At 43.8% G+C, this 21,502-nt stretch overlaps 1 protein-coding gene across 3 annotated transcripts in view; it reads left to right on the top strand.

The window, feature by feature from the left end:
* ZDHHC8 (zinc finger DHHC-type palmitoyltransferase 8) overlaps nucleotides 1-21,502 on the top strand; it is a 192,806-nt gene that overhangs the window by 123,620 nt on the left and 47,684 nt on the right. The window contains exon 1 of one of the 3 annotated variants that reach the window (XM_019486621.2): nucleotides 12,143-12,310. The exons of the other annotated variants lie outside the window; for them this stretch is intronic. The gene's annotated coding sequence lies outside the window, so the exon portion shown is untranslated. Of the gene's footprint in view, nucleotides 1-12,142; nucleotides 12,311-21,502 lie in introns of those variants that run through there. 3 annotated transcript variants of the gene reach the window in all.

Genomic DNA, 21,502 nt, shown 5'->3' with positions numbered 1-21,502 from the left:
TGTCTGCTTTTCATTGAATATGTAAAGAACTATGACATAAAAACATATTTAAACGTGGCCTTTATTACGTACTAAAATGTCCAAGTAATATGGAAGAAAAAGACTTTTCATCTAGACAGCCCCTGAAAACCCAGGAAATGCCATAACAAAAGTAATTGTAGAAAAAAAGAAAGAATCAGAATTTCTGTTTCTCCCCCACTATCCCATACTCTTTACTCCAGGGGTTGGCAACCCCCGGCATGCCCCGAGGTGCCTGTGCAGTTGCTGCCAGCATGGAGCTGATGCCAGAGATGTGGAGCCTGGCGCAGCTCTTTGCAGCCTGCCCGCTGCTTGCTGCCCAGAGCCAGGCTGGCTGCAAACAGCTGCGCTGGGCTCTGGAGCCCATTCACCAGCTCTGTGCCAGGAGCATGGCAGAGACCGGAGTTGTGCTGCCTCAGGCCCCACTCCTGACATGCGGGTGCACAGGCCAGAGCTGATGCCACGGCTCCAGAGCCCAGCGCAGCTGTTTGCAGCCTCCCAGCTGCAGCCAGCCCCGGCTCTGGGTAGCTGCTGCCAGCCACAGAGCCCAGGCTGCGGGGCTGGGGGTCAGGGGCAAGGGGCACACAGAGGGCATCCTGCCATGTACCCCCTGCCCTCAGTTTGTTTTTCTGGCATGCCAGCACTCCAGCACCTTCCAAGGTAGGCATTGTGGGGGGTTTCGGCACTCCTACCAAAAAACATTGCCTATCCCTGCTTTACTCTATGTTTACAGACCAATTCTTGACAAAAGGCCATGTTTTCCAACATAGCTCCACTGATCTCAGTCTCAAATAACACAACATCCAGAACAAAGAAGTATGTTCATGCAATATTGTTCACAAGCAAGGAATACAGTTATGAGGAACTATCATGACACTGATAAATTATACACAACAGATTTTTAAAAATAGTTCTCTGGCTGGATAAAACATGTGCCACTAAACTAGAGATTATAAACCCCATCCTTCAGTGTATCATCAAGCCTGTATGGCTCTGCCCATCACCTAATCGTGTTTGAGGCACATTTATGCCATGTATCTATTGAAATCAATGGATTTATTTATGTAAATACAGTTGCACATGAACATAAAGATATGCATGTTTTTAGAGCATTATGTTTGGAAGGTTAAATGTAATGTCAGAAGGGTTAGCCAGATACTAGCCTTTAGTACAGATAATAACCAAATACTGTACACACTGCTCTTGGCTACAAACAATGTGGTAGATAGTACTGCAGGGTGGAAAATAAAGGACTGATACAGCAGTGAGTCACCACACTCTTTCTTGATGCTTGAACTAAAATGAATGTGTTAATGTATCCTTATCCTTAACACAGGCTGTGCAGTTCTAAATAAGCAATAAAAGTTTTTACTGCTTATTTTAAACAGGTCATTAATTTGTTTCATTCCATGGGAAGCACTATGAACCAGGTCTTACAAATGATATAATAGAGAACCGTGGTGGAAAGCAGGTTTGTTTCTCTTTGACTGCTCCTCTCCACCCCTGCCAAGAAAGTTTTCTGCCAAAAGTGAACACCCAGCTTGTCTTGAAATAAGGAAGCAGCTTTATTAAAATAATTTAACTATACAAATTCCAGACAGTCTGTTGGTTTATCAGTGACACTTGCAGTGATAAGAAGTTTTGGGCCTGGTGTTTCTGGCTGGAAGAAAGAAGGCAAGTTCATAAAAGTGTTTTACACTCCTTGGCAGGAGCAGTCTGTTTACACCATTTTTTTAAAATACCCGTAGTTCTTAAAATTCTTTGGGCATGGTTTAATTCCTTACTCAGTGGGTCCATCTACACGTGCACTTTACTGTAGACTAATTAGCTCCACAGTAAAGTGTCACAGTTTACACGCCGCTATCAGGGCACAGTAAATTAAGTTTTGCCATAAGGTAGTACTGTCGGGGACAATATTATCTTACAGTGAAGCAGTTACACGTGATCACATGCACGTGCAGATTGTGATAGGGGCTGGCTAGGGCACGAGGGTGCTAAAGTGTGTGGGCTGCCTGCCACTTAGCACCACGCTTGAGCACCCTCATGCCCCAGCCAGCCCTCCAACACGGCCACCTGGAGTCCAGGGCTGACCCCCCAGACCCTCTGCCAGCCCAGGGACTGCTCTGGCTCAAAGTGCTGCGGTCCTGGGCACACATACAGACGCTGTGCCTGGGAGCTGTTGGCTCCGGTATGAAGTGTGCCAGAGTTCATTTCTGCACATTAATTGCACATGTAAATGCACTCAGTGTGATGGCTTCCCTGCTTTGAAACAGTAGTTGTACAAAAATGGCAAGTGTCTCAGTAAATGTATTTGCAAGTTGGTCTAGATTTGCAAGAACATAATGTGAAGAATTTAATTATTTTAAAGTTTGAGACCATGTAATACTTTCCTGGTATCTGTTACTAACCAGACTGAGTACACTCAGCAAGACTAAACCCTCCCATCTCTATGTGTCAGCTGTACGTGTTGTTAACTCAATACAATGCCATTATTTAAGAAAATCAAAGATTAAGGCTTGTCCGTAACCATTTGTCAAGACATTCACAGAAACCCTTGAGAAATACAAACCAAGATTTAAAAGATTCAAGGAAATAAAGGCATTCTAATCGTGTTATGTCTGCTGAATTACTTAAAATACAGCAGAAAGTTGAATTTTGCTGAGTGCTAATGTTCCAGTTAACACAAATAGAAAAAGTATTTGCTTTTCTTTCTCCAACCTTATTTAAGAGCAACTTAATTTCTATTTAACCTCTGAAAGCACTGGGTCTTGCTGTCCAATTATGCTATTAATTCTTGCAGTTTGGTTGATCAGTGAAGAGTATTATTTGCATTTACAATTTAATTTATCTAAAGACTATTTAAAAAAAAATAAAAGAAGCAAGCAGTTTCTTTTACACATGGGATGCAGAAAGAGAGTAAACAACTAGCTGAAGGTCAGAGGATAAAAAGCCAAGCTGGGAGTATAATGGAGGCATCCTGCCTACGTCTTGCTTTAATTACTAACCTACACTTTCTCAACTGACCACACAAACTGCTTTTTTATTTGAAGTAAGCATTTAGAAGCAGTTATCTTTCAGATGTCTGTATTGGAGCGAATGTTAATTTAATACCTTTTTTCTTTTGCTTTGGAAACTTAATTTAATTACGTTCCTTACGCAAAATGTGGCTTTTTGTGGTTTCTTTTTCAGGAAATGTGTTAGTTTCCCATTTGACTCCTCTCCAAAGCTGAGTAGTGTGCTGCTATTCTCCCTGAATATCCTCCTCCCAACAGGGAATTTCCAAGCTAGACACTGAAGGAGAAAGTAATAGGTTCCTCCCTCTCTACATATTGTGAATGGAGACTATAGCCTTGTGCCTATACTTCCCAACAGCCCTGCAAATCATTGACATTGATGTATGAGGGTGGAAAGACCTGGAGCGGTTTATGCTATATAACAGATTATAAACAGCTAAGGAAACACAGTAGAGCAAATAAGACACTCTATTCTTTTGTTCAAGTCAGAGGAGAGGAGCACAGCTTCACTCGTGCAAACTGTGTTATATCTGAGGGGTACATTTCCAGCGGTTAACATTAGGGGCATCACATAGCTAAATCCCATCTACATTGCACCTGCTCATCTGTCCCTAAGCATCACTGTAGACACCAGGTTTCACCTGAAGATAAGTATGGGGAAAGATCAGTGATCTCAGAATTATAAAAAATTCAAATGCAGTCCAAAGAAGATTTGCAAGCAGCATAAGATTTTCCAGGCAACAGAGATGATTGTTTGATTTGGAAACCCAGTGATGTAATCGATTCTATTCCATTGTGGCAGTTCGTGTAAAGTTGCACTGTTCCTGAAAACCTTTAGATTTTAATTTCAGTCATAAGAAGCAAAATCTGTAGGTTCAACTCCTGGGCTCAGCTGTAAAACACCACATGATGAATTGGCGTCAATTAGCCAGTTATGCTATTTGCATAACTTTGTGTTTCTGAACTAGAGATGATAAACCTCCCGTTTTGGTTTGGGGTTCTACCAGCATTTGCTAATCCATCCCAAATTACAGATCTGCTTGTTTCTATCAGATCTAAGATTATGACAACACTGAAAGCAGAGCAAGGAGGCTTGTAGCACTGCTGTGATTATGATCAAAATTGTAGGTCTCCTGACAACTCATTAGCTGCCTTCAAAAAAACCCACAGGCCTACACTGAATATTGGGACATCCTGGTGTTTAATTCAATTGAAACCCTACACTATGGTTTACTGTAGTATATAAATAATCTATTCCACCTGACATATTTTTCAAGATGATAGAGTAGGAGGAGTATAAATTATATACAGATAAAACAATTACACTTTTCTCTATTATCACTCTTGCATTTACATCTGTCACCAAAATCCCCACATTGTCACGCTGCAAAGTGGGATTGTCACATATGCCATGTGGAATCCCATTCTCTGTCATTTTAATTAGGATTATATTATCTCTCAGAGTATTCACAAGTGTAACAAAATTGAAACACAAGAAAATTCCCATTTTACTTTGATTGTGCAAAGGTATTGCAACATGGGTCAGTACAAATGATAATCATTTTTACTATTAAAATATCCATTGCTGTTTTGAGTGCTTTTATCACCCTTCTCCCCTCATTGCAGATGAAGGTGCTTTTGCTTTTAAACAAGGGTTTAATTTCCTGAAAGAAAGTGGTAAGATTTCACTTGCAGGAGAAGGCGGCACTGGAACCTTGTCCTCTCCCTATTGCATGAGCAGACATGGAAGGCTTAAGGCTCAAAGTTTGGCTGTTGTAGTTAAAAATGGAAATAATCTAGGCCAGGAGGCAGAAGTTGTTATAACAATGTGAGAACCTACTGTGAGTCCCAACCTCCACCTGGATGCCTCATTCGGGCATTTGTTAGAAAGCGCCCTTAAGCTTAGGTTGTGTCACAAATGGCTATAAATCTGCTGTACATCTCTTCTTCTGAGCCTCAGACATTTTGTCACAAGTCAGCCAGAGGCTGCTAACTTGCGTGGAGACAATCAAGAACACCTTCAGTTTGTGGCAGAGCTGAGCCTATAGCAACAGTAGCACTGGATTGTTCTGCAGTAAAAGGAGATGTATGTGACAGCTGAATGAGTTAACTTGGTAACTGGGTGACAGGAAATGGTGACAAAACAGAGCAGAGACCAAGAATCATTTGGAGATTTTTCTGGGAGGCTAAAAAAAAAAAAGGGAAAATTAATAGCTTCGTCTCAGGAGGGCAGTAAGGGAGACAAGCTCCCCGGGGAGAAGCGCACTTTGCATACTAAACAGAGGAGTGCTGCTCTTACTGCATCTCTCTTCCCCAGCGCTCCACAGGAAGGGTGCAGGGAAGCAGCGGCAGAAGATAACATTAGAGGAGAAAAACGAGGGTAACAAGAAACAGCTAACATTTGATATGGTTTTTGCTTCATTTTACAACGCTAATGCAAACATATTAACATTTTGGGGGGAACATTCTGGCTGTCGCTTGGTTTTCTGGCTGCTTACATCAAGGCAAGGAGATGTGCTGTTCTGCTGTCACTTGCCAGCTTCTGTGTCACGCAGCCCTCCGCTGGAAGGCATAAGGATTACTTACCTATTTCTCTTGGTCCTTCTGTCCTACCAGCTAAAGGGAATTTTTCCTTTTACTCCACTGATTGAGGCCATTTGGAGCAGATGGGCCTGGTTTCTAGCCCTGATGGCACTGAAATTCCACATGCCGTGTTGTACAGCTTAAGAGCATCGTCCCAATAGGAGCAGTGGGACAAAACAAAGAACTATCTTATGATGGGGCCTAATTGGTTTATGAAAGATACTCTATGACCTAGGTGTCTGTGGATAGCAGGAATCTGGACTTGGTCACCCAGAAAGTCCCATCTAATCTTATGTTCCTGTAACAACCATGAAATCCTGCCCTGGCCACATATTTATAGCTACTCCAACTCCTTAGCTATTCCAGTACTGAATAACAATGGCCCAACTAGATTGGAGCAATAGTTCCTCTTATCAGATAATGAGCCTCGGACAGTGGCCAATACCAGGTGCAAGAAGCCTCATAATGGGTAACTATGAAATAACCAAAATTCAGGAGAATTTTCTACCCCCAAATCCTCAGCACTTAGCAGTTGTTTTACACCTTGATGCATGAGGGTTCATCTCTTTTTTATCCTGACCAGTATGATAGTGGCTGTTCATATAGGCTAGGGGCAGACATTCAAAAAACCTGAGCCTGAATTGATTCAGTCTTTGCAGGTTAGTCTAACCTGACTAGGCTGAACCAGTTTGTAACTGGACAGACATTCTCTCTGGCCTGAAGAAATTCAGACACATGTCTCTAGAGCAGCTCTCCCTTCCCTTGCACAACACTGAGCTGAGGGAGGCATGGGCAGGACTCTCTCATTAATGATGTTTGCTTGTAGGTCCCAGGCTTTTCTCTGCTGGCTGCTCAAGGGGTGGGAGTGTTACCAGACCCCTGCTAGCACTCTGAGGCAAGGCAAGGTGTGCAGTGCATGCATCTGTTGATGATATGGAGCTTTTCAATCTCCCTTCCTACTCCTTTATACTGTCTGCAGCAAACTGACAGGAAAGCAAGCCAGCAGGGAGCTGATAACAGTGATTATTACCTCATCAGCAAAACAATAGCCTCTCTCCATTAGTTCAAACTCTTCTTACCAGCTGACCTGTTGAGTAGCTCCAAATAGCCCTAAGCAGTCGCTGTTCTATCTGCCTGTCCCAGTGAAATTGAAGAGAGACTCACACTGAGACACCTTGCAGCATTAGGGGTCTGAGGTCTGTGTTGTAGGAGGTAGGAGGGAGGTGGGGATTCCTGCTTAAGTACTGAGGAGTGAGGGTGGGTAGGGCAGGGGAAGGTTAGGTACACCCTGGTGTATCTACAGTCTCTGCTGGAGTTTCAGCCAGGGAATAGAGAGGAGGGGCCAGCCCTGCTGTGGAGCAGAGAGCACAGCTCAGCCCAGAGAACATGCTTGGATGTTGGGGGGGTGGTTTATCTTAAACTAGCAAGGGGTCTGGGACAGACATTGCATTTGGTTTGAGCCAAATCAGTTAAGTGTGACACTACATTCAACCAGGTTTATCTCAAACTGGTTTCGGCCATTTTCAAGCTGGTTTATGTGCACTGAACATCTGTTCTGTTACAGGTTTCAGCCAGTTTCTGATCATGTAAATCAGTTTATGTGTAATGTCTGTCCTTAGCCATAAGGGCTTGACTCCCTTTTGCAAATGGAGAGCTGTTTGCACATTGTGGAAAGGTGTTTTAAGGTAAGTGAGAATCAGGTCACTAAACATCTCATTCTTCTCTGAAACCTGCCAGAATCTCAACCTCCATAGCTCTTCCTAGCAGCAAATTCCACAGTGAGATTAATTATAGGATTTAAATAAAGGTTTTTGTATTTATAAAATGAATGGATGTCATGTTTTCCTGGTCTCTTTCTCAATTTAATATTACAAGTGCACCTTTAACACATTGCTTCAGTCATTTCTTTGCTAAACTTCCCTGATTTTTTTTCTGTTTAATTTTCTAGGGAAGCCTCTTGAAAGTGTTGTAGTATTTTGTTGGTCTAATAAAAGATATCATATCTACTCAAAGAACCTTGCCTGCCTATGTCCTTAGACCAACACGGCTACAACCAAAAACCCAGTAGTATTTTTTTTTTTCTCTTTCAGAACAGGTAACCAAAACTGACCATTATTATGTAATGGGTTAGTTCTGGTATAATTTACTACTTTTTCTGCAATAGCTTACACTTTTCCCCTTGAATAGACTTAGATCTTTTTTTGAGGGGGGGGCGGGAATCTTTTCCTCTTGTCCAAAAAGTTACGTTTAAATTATTTAAGCTCAGACTCTTAAAACATTACATTTTAACTCTTTCCTCTTATACATTTTTCAAATAGACTTAACTTCCCTAGCAACTGGAATACCCCACGTCATTGACAGGATTGGCGAGGAATGGGGTTGGGATAGTTAAATAATGCTAACTAACTGAGCCAGCTACTAAATTATGCCTCAGATATTTGGAAAGGAGCTGTAAGGACTGCTGCTCGGGTTAGGATCCGTCTCATTTTCCCACACAGGCCCATTACCATGCAGATATCAGATCTCAGATAGCAGCACTGAAGCGGTTAAATTGAGTTGAGAACAGGTATTGTTTCCAGATCTAAAAGGCAACTTCCAATGAATCTGCAAGAATCTCTGTTCTCATTTAGACATAAAGTTCTTGGAAAGCTCATTCAAGTCAAAGGAAAAATTAAGTGCTGTCACAGTCTCCCAAGACTTTTCCTGCTTTGTTTCAGTCTCTTTTTCCATATACAACTGCCACAATGTTACAACAAGCAGCTGTGTTTGGTGGTACCAGTCTCTTCTCTATTCTCCCCCTACTCCTCAATTTTGAAACCACTTTATGATACTGAAGACCCAGTTAATGCATTGTGATCCTGTTTACACACAATTAATATTGAACTAATTTTGTGCGTTTCAGAAGTTCTCGTTTCTCTCTGAACTGGAAAGCCATGCATCTTTGTCCAGTAGCCACTGCTTTGATGTTTAATTTCTTTTCTCTTGGCCTTAAATGGGGGTTGGCTTCTACTGAATTGAATTTCTCTCCACTGTAGCTTGTATATACAGCATCTTTTAACCAAATATCACCTTTTCCTTCCCCTTTCTCCTAACACTTCTCTACCTATTAATACCTCTCTTCACACAGCTTTAATGACAAACTCTATTTCTAGCATACTACTACTGTATAATGAATTTGAGTCATTAGAGCTCAATAGTTCTTAAAATAAATTATCCTCAAATATGGTTAAGGGATATTCTGAGAACATAATGGGTCTGATTCCTCATTGATGTAGATGGCTACATTTCAGCCAGTCAAGAAGTTGTTCCTGTGTTGTGGACATAGCAAATGAGGAGATGTACGGTCACTGAAATCACTTGGTCTCCAGAACCCCTTGTGAGCCAGGGATCCCCTTGCATTGTGAACATTTTTAATAAAGCATTATCAAACCCTTTCAAGATGAGATCAGACACTTGCCTTGCCTTGCCTTGCCATCTGCCAGACTCTTCAACCAGTAACTAGCATCCTCTCAAGTTCACCTGAATAAGGTTTCAACCAGTTTGCTCTCAAAAAAACCCTCCTATCTCAGCCATGCGGTAGGAAAGCACAGACCCCATGCTTCTCATGGCTTTGCATCCTGAACCATTTCTCTTTCCCCAGTGGCTTCATACATTTACAAGGATGAGTTATGAGATGGAGCATTGGATAAGAGAAGCCTCAGGGGAGGTGAGAAGATAGCCACAGGCTCTCTGGGATTTCTCTTAGAAGAAGGATGGAAACCTTTCCTATGCTATCCCCTTTAGCTCAGCTAGAATGAGCAGTTACATTAGTGAAAGAGTGATGTTACAGGATGTTAGTCTAGATGATCCAGCATTGACAGTAAGGGCATACACACCAGCAGAAGCCTCCATTCCTCTTTATAAGCCAAGAAATGGCTTAGGTAGATAAACATATTTTGACTCAGGTAAACATATTTCCTGTTTCTCCCCTTTCATCCCAAAAGTGTCCCTGACACTGCCCCCCCCCTTATTTCTCTCCCCGTTTTTTGGCCCAGTTTCTGCCTTCATGAATAGAATTACCCTTCCAAAATCACAGTTCCTTCTCTAAACTCTCCATTACCTACTGCTGCCTTAGGAATTGGCCTGGCACAGAAAAAGGACAGGAGAAGAAAAGGATGTGTCCATCTGGAAGAAGGTAGGACAGGTCCTTGGTCTGGGTCCAACTCCCAGATACTACACACAATCAGAGCTTTGCTCTGCACCCAGGCTCTAGAAATTAAAACAGCACAAGACTAGCCATGATCCTAGAGCTCGATTTATCTTTTGAACATGTGCAAATTTCCCCTGCTGACTCTGTATTGTCACTAAGTAAGCCAGCAGGAGGAGAAAGACAAATCTGTGCTCTCCTTAGAAGCTAGTCTTGTTCTGCCCAATTGTTCTTATGGTTTTGAGATCCTGAGGACTATCAGGTTTCCCCTTTTCCTCCACACCCAGAAATGAGGCTTTGTAAATTAGTGTTTAGCTCCAAAATTGGCTCAAAGCAGGGCACAAACCAGGTTCTTCACATTTTTGTTCTTGTTCTTTTCTAAGTGTGAGGAAGGTGTTCTGTTAGCTAGTTTCCTTTTCACAAGGCATGCTGGAAATAGTGTCCAGGGTCAAGGCTGGCTCCTAAACTGTCTCACTGAAGCTGGTTGAAATGTTTTAAACTGGGAAAAAGGAAGCTTTATATGCAAGTAACAGCTTTTCTGCTTGTAAAGTCTTATTCATTTAATTTTAAGGGAAAGCTTCGGGGCACCAAAAGTATTTTGATCATTGACACCTGCAGGGCAGTAGATGCCATGTAATTCTGTGTGTCTGCTGGTTTCATAAATGTCCACATGTTCAAAGAGTTGGTCGGTCTAGCTTTGTTCACTCTTTTCCTACTCTCCTGCGGGTAAAGTATTCTGCTTAAGACGTTTGGCCTTGTAACAATGTCTCCCATTAAACACTCATCTTAGCACTAAGTGCAGTCATGATAGATTTGTGTCATAAAAGAGAAAAATATTGAAATGGCTGCTGTTGCACTGCCGATATTTAAAAGGGTCACACATGTTCCAGAGAAATTCCTCAAGCCTCATAAACATTTAAGGGTACCGCACATAAGAACAGTAAAAAAGTAACTATATGAACATTGGTAGATAAAGCCTCTCTAACTTGCATGCACCAGGTGCGTCAAGAGCAAAATCCCATTTTGTTTGATCAGTTAGAAATCACAGCATGCAAAACATATTTCATCATGAGGTGAGTGTCCCTGTAGAGTTAAGCTTTGTTTTTCAGGTGGTTTTTTGTATCATAGTCTGTTGCACATTATCCAGCATGCAGTGCTGTCTTTCATGGCTGGCTGACCACCTGGATGAGTGGGAATTAATCCGTTTCACTGGTGAGATGATGTGGTGGCACCTTATCTAACAATGGGATAGAATTAGCATTCTTTTATAAGGTCTGACACTGTCACAATATGGCATATGAATATGCTTTTAAAGTAACTCCGTGCCTTCCTGTCTTCCTTGGGAGCCTGGAATCTAAATCTGTCCAGTCACTCCGGCACACTGATTGTGGTGGTGTAGCTTTGCTCATTGTTGAGCTGCTGATTTTAAATATCTCTGAAACTCAAATACCAGAGTTAAAATTCAGATTATATTAACTCTCTAAACACCTTTCCAGGCAGCTGGATTTTGATTACTGTGACCTTTGCGCTTGTTGGTAGCAGCTGGTGCAACTAGGAAGTCTGTCTGGGAGGATAATAAAGTCACAGGTACAAAGACCTTAGCTGTGCTGTGAATGGTCAGTGTGCATGGCTTTTGAGTGGATGTCTTTTCCATTTTTTCCATGTGGCCAGCTCCTTATAGTGTGAGTTTTGGAAACGTAACCAATTAAAGTTATTCCAGGAGGCCCAACAGCTGTAGTATTGTGGGGTGCTGGTGGCCAGCCATAGACTGAACTGTAAGGCTAGGGACAGAAGTTATACATAAACCAGGTTAAGTGACCAGAAACTGGTTTAAACCTGTAACAGAACAGAAGTTCAGTGCACATAAACCAGTTTGAAAATGGCTGAAACCAGTTTAAGATAAACCTGGTTGAACGTAGTATCAGACTTAACTGATTTGGGTCAGACCAGTTTGTGAAACTTCTGTCCCAGACCTCTTCCTGGTTTAATTTAAATCAGAGTCCCCCAGCATTTTGCAGCCCTGGACTGGGCTGTCTGCACCAGAAAGCAGGGCTGGCCCTGCAGCCCTGGGTAGGGCTGGCTCTGCCCAGCCAGCAAACCCTTGCTGGGTCTGGGGCCAGGGAGGGGGGGTTAAACTTCCCTGCCCACTTAGTGCTGGCTGTGACTGTGGACTACAAATCCCAGAAGCACCTGGAAGCAGGAAGAGGAAGTGGTGAGCAACCCCACAGAGTCCTGCTGGTGTGATTCTGTACTACAAATCCCAGAGATCTCAAGGGCAGCAGGGAGAGGAAATGAACATACAGTCCATGTTGGCTGTGCCAAAGAGCTGTGGTTTAGCATTCTGGACTTCTGGTCTGTGTGCTGCAGGCATGTGTCTGCATTCCCTGAATCAGAAGTGAATGTCTGTTCATTTGCTTATTGGTTCAGACTTTGAAGCTTAAACTAACCTGCAAAGATTGAATCAATTCAGCCTCAGGCTTTTTGACTGCACTCAGCCTTAAGGTATATGGTAAGGAAGCTGTTTACTCTCTTTCTATCCAGGTGATTTTAAAATGACTGTGGCACAAAAGGAGGTCTCACTTACCTCCTGCTGTCCATTTGTGTGAGCGCCTCTAATACATAGCTACTCTGCAGGGTTTGTAGAGCAGAGCCTATCGTCTAGACTTCCGATCTTGTAGTGAAATACTGATAAAGAGCCATACATTTGCTTGGAACGCCTCTTATTTAGAGTCTGTCACTAGCCAGCTCTCGCTTGCCTTGACTTTAGAATCTGCACAAGTTTATAGCAGATGAAGGGGTAGAGGGTTGAGACAGAAGAGCTGGAAGAGGAGGGAAATCAAGGCATTTCCCTCGGAGAAGCGTGGAAGGATTAAATCTGGGAGCATCATGCTAGGACAGGTAAAACAAATAGAAATCTGGGCCTGCCTTGCTATACGTCGGGATTTACTGCGGACAGCTCCTGTTGTTTCTCTTACTACAGATACTTGCAGTGTTATCCAGCAACTTTTGATTCTGGTGTTCAGTGGCATGTGCACCTGGTTACTTCTCTCTTGAATGTTCCCCTCTCTGAAACTCAGGAAGGAACCTGGCTTAATTTTTCCTCCTCTGTGCAAACAATCCTTTTTACACTGGCTTATGCATTTGTGCCTCTTGACTAACACCTGGTGCAGTGGTTGGAAGCATCTTCCCTGCTGTTTTCTTTAGATGTTACAGAACAAACTCAGGTAGGCCAGGTGTGTGACTGCATAGCAGAGCAGTTGAATTGGCCATGTTGGCTGACTGGCTTCTCAGGGGATTTTGAGCACAGGAAGCTGAGCATGGTATTTAAAAAAAGAGGGAGGATGGGTGTGTGGACTAGAACTTGAGAACTGTGTGCGAGTTCCTGGGTTAGTTTTCTAGTGTAACATTGCCTGAGTCTCTCCTATACTTTGTTATATATCTGTCACTGGTGATAGTTAGAGGCCCAGGGACATTGTGGCCCTGGAATTTGTTGCAGGATTCACTTCTTGCTGCAGGAAGTTGCTGCACCAGAATCTCAGGGGCTATTTATTTAAAAATATTGTGGGGCCTTCTGAATTGTGAAGTGACCTTCTAAAAGACAGCAGTGAAAACAGGCTGGCCAGGGTTTGTGGAGAGCCTTGACTGACAGCTCTTTGCAGAGCCATGGAGTACAGTTCTGTGTCTGTACAAAAAATAATAATAATACTGTTTCACTATGAAACGTAGTTGTTTGGCTGTGATATATGCCAGGCACTCCATGTTTTCCTTTACTGCTAGGACCTTCTTCCTCTTCTCAAGATTTTCCTCCAAGAAGTAGCTGGGGCCTTCCCAGAAGGCTTACTTTGTGTACTCCCGGTATGATTCTAGGTAGCCTGAGAGTGATGAATCAGGGCGTTACAGCGTTAGCCCAGCTTGCACTCGGGGAGTGGGGGAAGCAGACTGGCATGTGGGATGGGGAGGAGGCCTGTTCATCTGCCTGAAGAACAGTGAAACAATGAAGTATCATGCAACTAGGAGGAGAAGAGCCACTGACGTTAGCAGTGACAGGCTTTCCCTTCTCTGGCACCCATGTGGGAAAGGAAGTTCTGAACTGGGCATCTTGGACCTTGTAGTGGAAGCTGCGGACTGACCTGGAAAGCACACTGAAAAAACCCCATTGTTAAAACCAATCCCTGAATATGAAATTAGTCACTGCTGCGTGTGTGTGATTTTTAGCAGGGGTGGGAGGATGAGAATAGAATACATTAACATTTGGTCCTTTTGTGCTGTGGCGCACACAAGGCTCTCATAATACTTCCTTTGTATATCTCGCCTATGAGCTGTCTGGTGGAGGGCCTGTCCCTTACTCGGAAGAAACACTGCCACGTACAATGGAGCTCTGGTATCAGTTGGGGCCTTTAGGTGCTACTGCAATTCAGATAACAACACGGGGACTAAGAACGAAAAGGTTCAAGCATTAGAATTGGGGAGATTCTGAAAGCCTCTGACCTTTTTTCTTCCAGGGTGGTTTGATTTGGGATTTAAGTTCAGGTGACCTTGTAGATCTTTCTAAAGGACTGAAGATGGAAATATTTTCAAAAAGGAAGAAAGGAGCAATAGTTTTGAGTTACTGCTTTAGCATTTCTGTTGCATTAATTGTGTGCTTATACATACCATGTGAAATCCAGAAACATCTACCTAACAGGAACTAGGATGATCCCCTCTTGCAAGAATTTAATCATAACATTCTTGGAAGAGGCAATTTAAGCGTGGATTTCATTCTTTTTGCAGAAAGCCTCTGTAACAAGGGAAATCACCCTTCCCAAAAGGCAGTAGGTTGCAGTGTGACAAGATGTTTCACTAGGCAAGATGCACTGTCCAGTACACATCAGAGTAGCCTGTATATCTTCAGCACTAGGTGAAAGGGAAAAGCTTCACATATGAAAAGGAAATAAAGCAAAACAGACTTTTACAGAATATTCTTCTAATGGCAGCAATTTTGTGCTACATATTTTACAAACAAAGCAAAGTCACCACCCCATAGAGATTACAGACCATGGTGTTCACTAGCTTGCACCAGGCAAGATTTTCTCCTCGTGCTTTAATATGGCTCCATTAGGTGCTTTCTGCTATCTTTAAGCCTCCATGTAGAATGGCCATGATTCTGCGCTGCTGCATAGAAGATACAGTCTTGTTTTATTTCTTGTCAGATTGGAGCAAGACAAATTGCAAACTGACAAGGAAATAGTAACAGAAGGACAGGACTTTTCCTGCTTTCTATGCTTTTTACAGAGCACTCTGTGTCTGTGATGGTTCCACTTCAGATTGCTTATTTGTAATCTAACCAGGAATAGTTATTCCCTTGCTTTAAATACAGTGGTATGTATGAGAATAGCTGCTTTCCACAGAAAAACTGAAGTTAACTATTTAAAAAAGGGAAGGACATATGCTCTAGAAGCTGTCAAGCGGCTGCATGAGAAGCTGTTGAGCATTTTTTACTTGGTGGTGGTGATGTATAGCCCAGATAAAACTTTCCACCAAGGGCCATTATATCTCAGGCTGACTTTTTAATTGATTCGGCTCCTCTGATCTGTGCTATACCAGACGTGAACCACTAGCCTTTGGAATGAGTCCAGAGTGTAATGGAAAGTTCACTGAAATCCCATCAGCTCTTGTTAAACCTCAGTGAATTTCAACCCAGCACATTTCCTTTGAATAATTAAACATAGTTAAGCTAGAGATGAATTTGAACCTCTGGCTCTAGCATTCGGTTATATTTCATTAGGAAGAGGCTGATGAAGCTAACTTTGTTGGGGGGGGGGGGGGGGGTGTTAAACTCTTGTGATGCCAAACACATGGCAGCACAGGGTGGACGCTTCTGTGATGACCTCAGATTGCCATGTTCAGCCTTTCCATGCACCATTTATCCTTCATCAGTTTTAATACTGAAATGGCAAATTTCTCTCATTTCTACTTTCCTTCTGGCTTCTCCCCATCCCAGGTTTTATGCAACAACAGTATTTGTTACACTCTGCATTTCTGTCCCTTTCTATCTATCAATATTTGCAGTTAATTTACCTTAGAGTCTTGGTACAACACTGGGACCAGGTACAGACATTACATGTAAACTGGTATAAGTGATCAGAAACTGGTCTAAACACATAACCATACAGAAATGTGGGGCACATAGATTGGTTTAAAAATGGCGGATGCCAGTCTAAGATAGTTCTGGATTGATGTGGTGTCAGACTTAATCAGTTTAGTCTAAACCGGTCTAACAAACTTCTGTACAGACCCCTCCTGATGCAAGTTATGTTGCAGTCCACTGAAATCCTAGCCTGCTTTGCAGACCCTCCTCTAGCACCCCCTCACGGGGCAGCGTGGTAGCCTCAGTCCGTGCTCGGCTGCTGTGCTCTGCTGTCACGGTGGCAGGGCAGAGGGGACAGCCCTTACCATTCGGTGCCCCTAGCTGTGCTGGCTTGGGCCTGGGACAGCTGTCTGCATGGGGGTGAGGGGAGTGGGTGGGACAGGACAGGGGCTGTACCGAAGACACCGGTGATGCCAAGGCACCAGTCAACAGAGACCACCCTCCTGACCCAGCCTGGCCTGGTGGGCAGATCTGCTGCATGCTGCTGAGGGAGGGCACGGGGGATGTTCGAGCCCAGCTGCAGCCACACCGGTGCCCCTGAGACATGCCATGTAGAACCTGGCACCAGGCAGCTCCTGGGTCAGCAGAGGTCCCGGGGACAGAGGCAGATGTGGCTGGGAGGTGCAGCAGGCTGTGGGCATGCAGGACTGGGGCTGTCACCGACACACACCTCCATGGATGGGGGCAAAGCAATGGGACCTGTCTCCAAGTTGCACCGAGCCGCTCCATGTGGACAGTATTTTGCTGCTACCTGCCTCGTGGTATCACCTGGCAGCAGATCCTGCGCTGCCCTTCCACTCGCCCAGCCATCTCTGAGCTCACCCACTCCATGGGCCACCAGTACAGAGGGCAGCAGCTTGGGGGCAGAGGACCTCCCTGAGGCAGTTTCTGCCTTTCAAGGCCCCAACCCTGGCCTGTGCCCCACATCCCTGTCCAGGGCCAGCAGGACTGTGCTGAGGGGCAGGTAGGGAAGCCACGGCTGGGATAGGGATCCCAGAGAGGAATGTGCTGAACCCAGAGCCCCTGCGCTGCAGGGACCATCCCTGGCCTGGCATTGGGGCACCTCACTAGGCAAGTGGCAGAGCAGGGTAGAGCAAGGCAGAGTCAGCTGCCCAGGCAGCGCTATGAGGTGGGCAGCAGCAGAGCACCTATTTGCATGAAGTCCCTTGGCATCCTTAAAGCCAGGTCCATTTGCTTTGCCTCTACTCCTGGAGGTGTGGATTGGTAACAGCCCCTGCCCAGCATGCCCACAGCTTGCTGTGATTCGCAGCCATACCTGTTCCAGTCTGGATTGTCCCAGTGCCTCTGCTGACCCAGGAGTTGCCTGGTGCTGGGCTCTGCCTGGCATGTCTCTGGAGTACATGTGGCTGCAGCTGGGCTCAGATACCTGCAATGCCCTGCCCTCAGCAGCATGTGGCAGATCTGCCCTCTGGGCTGGGACAGGCCAGGGAAGGTTGGTCTTGGGTCACTGATGTCTTGGGTGCAGCCCCTGTCCTGCTCCTCCACCATATCCTGCCCCAGTGACAGCTGCCCTAGACCCAAGCCAGCACAGTTGGAGAGGGCCACATGGCAGAGGCCTATGCTCCCCACTTCCCCCCAATGCCTGGCCTGGCCTGGCCTGGCCTGGCTTACCAGCCCCCAGCCCTGCCCCCCCTGCCAGCATCTGGCTGTCAGTGGTGGCAAGAGGGAAACCTCTGTTCTGTTCACTCTCGACCTGACTTGGGCACTTAGAATAAAACAGCTTGGGCTTTTTGAATGTCCGTACTTAGCCTGGGGTAGCTACTGCATTTTTCTGTTCTTACCAATGAGTAAACTGAGGTAGAGTGGGCCCATTCTTGTCTCCTCTGGCTCATTCAGGCAAGCTCCTACATCTCACTTTGTCCTTATTTCTCCTCCCATTCTTTGTCTTGTCTTAGACTCTAAGATCTTCCAGATGGGGATTACTTGTTCAGCGCCTGTGATAATAAAGTCATAATCTTAGTTGTGGTTACAAGGCATTAGGGTAACATTAAGATTGTCAAATCACTGCTCGGGTTCAGTAACGTTTTGTTGTCCCTAACCTAGACAGATTTTCGATGGAATGCGTTACCCAAATAGGTACTTGTGTTTAATGAAGAGGCTATGACGGCTTCGAATATATCGAACAACGACAGGCTGGTGCAGTTTAAGACCAAGCTAATATGAAGGTTGTTAATGAAGTTTACATCAGTAATGTGTAGGCAGATTATGTCTGCTTGCTGGCCCATCTTATTATTTAATTAGGCTCTTCTTTCCTGAACTGCATATGACTGCATAGCTGAACAACAGCACTGAGCCAATTATTTCATATTACGATGGTACTACCCTAATAGTGGGGGAAGTTGATTTGAATTAAAAGATGCTTTCTTTCTCTGAGCTGTAAGCCAGTGCCTGTGTTGGGCACAGAAATAAATGGTTTCAGTGCACATCAGCTATCTGTTTAAGTCAGGGAGGAAGGTTTTGTGCTAATCTCATATCAGAATTAGGCACAGCTGTACTTCTTCAGTATATATGCAAACTTCAGAACTTCCCTGTTCGAACAAGCAGCTCAAATTCGGGATGCTTATTGACTCTTTGGGGTCCCCTTGTTTTCTCCTTGTTCCTTCGATCTGTCCTACAAAGCAGCAGAAGCATCTCGTGTCAGAACAGCCTTACTCTGGTTCCTGCAGAAACATCAGGGTTATTACTCGCAGCTTTAAAATGGTTCTAAACACTGTCTGTGCATCCAAGCGACCGGGACTTTGAGCCAGTTTGACTGCAGACCTGAACATGCTCATTTCCCACGAGGTGCACTGTAAAACAACCTCTTCCTCGGTGTGCCAGATAAATCACACACTGGCACACCAGGGACTGTTGACTCTACTGATCATGTCTGCCTGACTATTGTACAGTGAGAGAGCTTATCTGAAAGTAGTTAGCTCTGACATGATTTGGGGTTTGGCATTTCTTCCACAGAGTTTTCATGGTAAAGCTGGGTTTGGTTCCCAGATCTGTGGCTCAGGCCTTTGCTTAGTACCTTTTGTTTCAGTTCAAGCTACTCACTTGCAGAGTCCCCAGCCTCTGGAATACAGACATTTACCCTCTCTTCCATAGGATGACCAGGATTCCCACGTGGAGCTATGAAGCCATCACACTAGATTACACTGTTTAAAAATGCTTCTTTGATGTTCATCAGGAAAGGTTCTTTGGGCAGATGTGATATCTTTTGTTAGACCAACTACATAGTTGGAAAAAAGTTCTTTGCAAGTTTTCGGACACAAATGCCCTTCTTCAGGCATTGGGAGACTCTGCTGCTGTTACGAGTTCTCCAAGGTAGAAAAGAAGCTGAAGTAAACAAGAAGTCTGTGAAGAGGCAAATGAGTGGAAGTTTGGAAGACATAGGACACAAGACAATTTTGGTAGAGATAGGAGGAGAAGGGGAGAAGGGAGGGAAAGTGTGAAGGACTGCAGGTGGTCAGCTAAAGGCAAGCTACCTGGTGTGTCAGATGTCAGGCAGGTTGAAATGTGTTACAAATCCATTGTCTATATTAAATCCACCATCTTGGATGTTCACCCTTTAATTTTCTTTCCCTGATCATCATAGGATCACGGATGCAATCATAGGGACCACTAGGATTGTCACGATGATACTCCCTAGGTCTTGTATAGTGCTTTTTTTTGTCTTTAGATTTTAAAGCTCTTTATGGAAGAGGTCAGTATCACTAGACCCCTTTTACAGATGATGAAATGGAAACACAGAGGTGACCCAAGATGACCCAACAGGTCAGTGGCAGAGCCTGAAAACCGTGGCCTTTTGAGCCTCTGGCCAGGATGCAACAACACGCTGCTGTACAGAGGATTTTAAATTAAACAACCCACCACCCCAACCTTTTCAGTTCCTTAACTGGTGAACTACAATGATTATACACAGACAAATCCTACTTCAAAGCAGAAAACAAACAGGATTATCTGTTTTTGAATTTTGAAAAGGATCTTGTTTAATGATGCTTAAGCTCATCTGACATATCGCACAACTTGTGATGCCATTTCTTAATCTTTTTAACTTTCCATCTTATTGTGACAGACTTTTGAAAGCAAATAGGATAAATGAGATTAAATCTATCATCCGGAATTATTCTGCACAGGGTTATGTGCAGAATTGCTCTATGCCAAAGATGTATAATTATACAGAAAATGCTGCCTGTGTAATTGTGTGCTTAGCTGAGAAAAATTTGAGATCCATAATTATCTACAATATGTGTTTGTGGTGTGGGCTGGCTCTAATTTTTACAGTAAACTAAGGATTCTCATCCTGGCTAGTTTCTGCCTCTAGTAGAGCTTGCACCCCCAGTCTTGAGACAATATTAGTCTTCAGGATTTCTTTTTTGGTTAGCTATTTTAAGTTGAACTTGGAATAGGGGGCTTGTGATGCCCTTCGTTTCCATAAAAGTGAAACCAACACAGTGGACTTTAATTTTCTTTTTTTATCATGATGTGAGGAGCTGGGACTCTTACAAATTATAGCCAGATCAAGTGAGGCATATCCAGGTACTTTATACAGAAACCAAGTCAAATCATAACACATTTGGCATTGCCTCTCATCATGTAACATTTTTCCAGAGGCAGTTGTTTTTAGGTGCTTCTGTGAACATAAGGAGGCAGAGCTCACTCTAGTAGAAAACTGACTCGAGTTCAGGAAACAAAGGTGTCACATTGAACCTTATTTCTATGTCTGGCTATAAATCCACATTGGAAATGCTTGGCTTTCATTTTTTCTGCAAAAACAAATCTTTACTGTAATTCCACCAAAGGATTAGATGCTGCCCTTGGTTCTCTATAACGTCTTTAATCTCACAACATTGGTGTTAGCCACATCTTTACATAATTCCATTGTGTACAGTGCGTGAACATGGATGGTATGGGGTCATATTGTGGTCTCTCGTTGGGGCTTGCTGCACAGCAGTTGTGTGTCAGTCAATACATATGAAAACACATGAAAACATCTATACCACTTAGGAGCACCTTGGGTTGGACTGAGGCAGTGCTCTGCCATGCTACCCAGCTGCTCCAGAAGGTGATGCTGCATACTGCATGGCTGAAAGCTCTTGCAGACAGACATTTTTGACATTCCCATTGGGCAGGAAAACCACAAAGGCATTGCAGCAGCAACCTGAGTTAATCAGGGCATAATAATACATTTTACAAACCATGGGGAAAGTTTTAGAGGGTGGTAAGCGGCACAGGAGAAACATACTACATACTTGGGAAGCTTCAGAAGTATTTTGGAATGAGAGACACTTCCTTGGCTTCCTCGGACAGCTAGATTGCTACTTTATACAAGTTTTTCTGTCTCTAAATTGGGGTTAATATTTGGGGATACTGTGAAGAATATCTAATATTGGTAAAGTGCTTTAAAAAATATATAGCTAACCTCAATGATAGCAGACATGGTGATGTTTTTTTAAGGCCTTCCATTGAAATGTTAGCTTTGCAAAATAAAGATGGGTATGGCTTGAATCCAAATTCCATTTACCTGAATTGCTAACATTTTTAAGGGAATTTTATTTAGGTTTGGCC

Source organism: Alligator mississippiensis, chromosome 10 (genome assembly GCF_030867095.1).
Source record: "Alligator mississippiensis isolate rAllMis1 chromosome 10, rAllMis1, whole genome shotgun sequence".
In the NCBI taxonomy this organism is placed as follows: Eukaryota; Metazoa; Chordata; order Crocodylia; family Alligatoridae; genus Alligator; species Alligator mississippiensis.
The sequence above is the reverse complement of the archived record's forward strand: the minus strand, read 5'-3'. Positions and strand labels throughout refer to the sequence as shown.